The following is a 3,612-nucleotide window of genomic DNA, read 5'->3' on the forward strand; positions in this document are numbered from 1 at the left end:
CAAGCTGCATTGTCTCAAAGAGGGGCAAAATGTAGACACCTAAAATTGTCCATTCTAATTAAATAAATATCTTTATTTATTTAATTATTTTATTCTAATTCTTTTATTAATTAAATAAATCTTTATTTGTTTAATTAATTCATTTATCCTTTTCTAACCTTTTCTCATTTAAATAAATACTTTTATTTATTTAATTGATCCCACTTCCTCTATTAATTAAAAAAATCTTTATTTATTTAATTAATTCATTATCCTTTTCTACCCATGACACATGTCATTCATCTCTTAATTCCTACACTACCTACCCTTTTATTATTTTCTTATTTCTTCTACCTACCCTCTAATCCTAGCCAACCATCTATCTTTTACACCTCTCAATCTTATCCCTCCATTTATTATAGTGTCTTCTATATAAGAGGATACTTCTTTCATCATCAATTCCCCTAATCGATCTTTGAAGCCTTCTAGCATTCGAACTTTCATATGCGATCTAGCTATCAATCACATTTTTGTTCTTTGTTGAGCTCTTGTGCACACATAAAATCTGAGAGAAAATATATCAAGCAAGATCAATGGAGATAGGAAGAATGGATATCCAAACCCTATTGGACATATGATGGTATAATCTTTGTGATTTCATTTGATTTGTATTGTCTTAGATAATCTTCATATGTTATGGTGGATCTTTGTTGTTGTTATGCTAGGGTTTGGTGGTTTAATTCTTTTAGTCATTCAATATTGTTGTTTCCACAATAAGACCTTCAACAATGAGCCTTATCTGGCTAGTGAACCTTGGTTGGCCAGTGAGCCCTCTGGAAATGAGTCATGTAGTGAGCACTATTGTAATATTTTGTAACTGGGTATAAGATATTGAGAGTTAACCCTCTCCATGGTTTTTCCCTTACGATTTTCCATGCAAAAATACTACTGTCAAGTGTTATGTTGCTTTCATAGTTTCCTTTCTCTTTACTACAATTAATTATGTTATGTGGATGGTTATTTAAAAATTTTAATGTATTTAAGGGAATACTAATTCCCCCCCCCCCTCTCAGTATTTTGGATGTTCAATAATTGGTATCAGCTAGCCTAGTTCTTTGAATGAGCCTAACAAATTGAAGGAGATCTTAGAGGTTGAACATATGGCACCTAAATCTATCCTGAAAGAGTTCCTAGGAGAATGTCAACTTGATAAAAATGGATAACTTAAGGTGGCTCTTGAATATCTTGAGAATACAAAAAATAAAAATATAGAATTAAAAAAAAACATCAAAGAAGCAAATGAATAAATTAGGAAGTTGAGGGAATAAATCAATAAATTTAAAGAAATACATAAGGTGCTTAGAGAAGAATTAAAACAAGCAAATGATGTGATTGCGAATTTGAAGCCCCAGATTGAAGAAGACAAAAAGACTAAAGATTGTCTAAATGGTATAATTGAAGAAAAAATAAAATAATGCAAGAAATTGGAACAAGAGGTAGTAACCCTAAGATCAGACTTGGAGAAAACAAAGAATCGTGAAGATAGATTCAAAATGAGTGCAACAAAGCTTGATGAGATGATAGATATATACAAGACTCTGAAAGACAAAAGTCAATTAGGATTTGAAGTTCGTGAATGCTCACATCAAAAAACCAAAGACAAAATCAAAGCCAATTCAGCTGAGAAGACAGAACCTATTCAGCCTACTAAAGGAAAGCAATTCTAGAATCAAAAAGGAAAACCCCCTAGTCAGGTATCCTAATGGTAAAAGGTAATTTTCTTTTAATGGTTATTATTTTTTCGTGCAATATATTTGGACATAAAACCATAGAATATAGAAACACGATGAATCAAAATGCCAGATCATTTTTCGGTCAGTGTTTGCTTGCAAAAAGTCTGGTCATAAAGCTAGTCAGTGCAGAAGCCAGATACCAAACAACCATGGAAGAATTATTTCCTTCAATGGTCACTTATTATGTATGCAATGATTTTGGTTATAAGGCTAATCTATGAAAATCTAGATTGAACAAAGGAAATACAGGACAGAGGAATGATAAGTGCTATAGTTGCAATAAGTTTGGACACCTAGCAAGGTTTTACAGAAATAAAAGTATAAAGAAGGATAATTTGGTGAAAAGAGATGAACCTATGAAGAAGATCAGTGTGGAGGAAGTTAAAAATGAGATGAAAAATATCTAGAAGAAGAAAGAAGATGTGGCTGCATCTAGCTCCGATGCAAAAAGTTCCTTTGAAAATTAAGTTAAAGAGCTTCAGCTTAGGGGGAGCTAAAATGAAGATCATTATCCTCTTCTAAAGAATGTGATTTTATTGTCACAGCATGAAGATATAATGTGTAGAGTGATGGAATTCACCTTTTGGTGATGATTTTGGTAAGAAATACTAAAGTGTGATGATTTGTAGTACATTGGATGGTGACTGTGACAAATAGACTTGTTAGCAGCTTTTTCACAAAACATTTATTATGTGCGCTGGCAAGTTGGATGAAATTTTTTAAGGGAACTTTTCTAAGTCATTTCACTCATTCGAAGACAAAGAAGATAAAGAGAGAAAGGAAAATAAGTGTGAAAGTATCCGGCGAAGTGCAAAGAGGTATTCATGTGCCCTAGTTTTCTAAACCCTTATCTTCTGCAATTAAGTGTATTTTCAATGGCGACTCCAAATGTTGTTGATGTTAATACTAAGCCTTGTCCCAAGTTTAGACGATACCCTAACAAGTCAACCAAGCATGATCTGATCGATGTGTTGTCAACCATTCTGTATGGAGTTAAATACCAACTGAGGATGTTACATAATTTATACATTTTAAAATGGAAGAATACAACCATGGAAAACTCACTGATATATGGAATAAAGAGTTAACTAGCGACGTCTTTGAATTGAAGCTTGAGTACAAAACCCTAACAGAAAATAAGTTCAATGTTTGGAACCAATTTCCCTTTTTATACTATGATTACTAGTGGGTGTGTATAGAAATCAGTAGATTTCATGATGAGTTTGTGTGGTTAGACCAACCATGTATGATAGCTAAGAAAGTGGTTGAACAAGTTACTGGGTTATGGTTTACTAGATCAATTTTGGTAATGAAGGCAGTGAAAAATATTGATGTGGCTTACTTAACTGGTGCTACCCCAGATGGAAGAGCTATGTTAGTCAGTACAATTACTAACCCTACAGTGAAGTATGCATCATTGATGATTGGAAACAAAATTTACTTCACTAACAAATAAAACCTCGTATCAGCAACAACTATCAATGTAGCCTATGAGATGGTCATGAAAAATGAAAACCATGATTTGTGTGAGTTATTAAGATAACATTTTTTGGAAAAGTTGAAGCAGTCAAAAGAAAAGAAGCATGATTTCCAGTATGGCACATTAGCCATGTGCATGTTGTTCTACTTTTTGGGCAAACTTCTAAGTGTTAGGCCCAATATGGAAAGCTAATGTACTGAGAGGGGAGGGGTGAATCAGTACTTCAAATCCTTTTAACAACAATATCTTTACTATTATGCATAAACCAAAAATTGTTGCAACATAACATAAAGCTAAAACAAATAAATAACAATCATACATGATTCACTCCATAACACATATATTTTGGTTACGCAAAAA

The sequence above is a fragment of the Cryptomeria japonica genome, chromosome 9, assembly GCF_030272615.1.
Source record: "Cryptomeria japonica chromosome 9, Sugi_1.0, whole genome shotgun sequence".
Classification (NCBI taxonomy): Eukaryota; Viridiplantae; Streptophyta; class Pinopsida; order Cupressales; family Cupressaceae; genus Cryptomeria; species Cryptomeria japonica.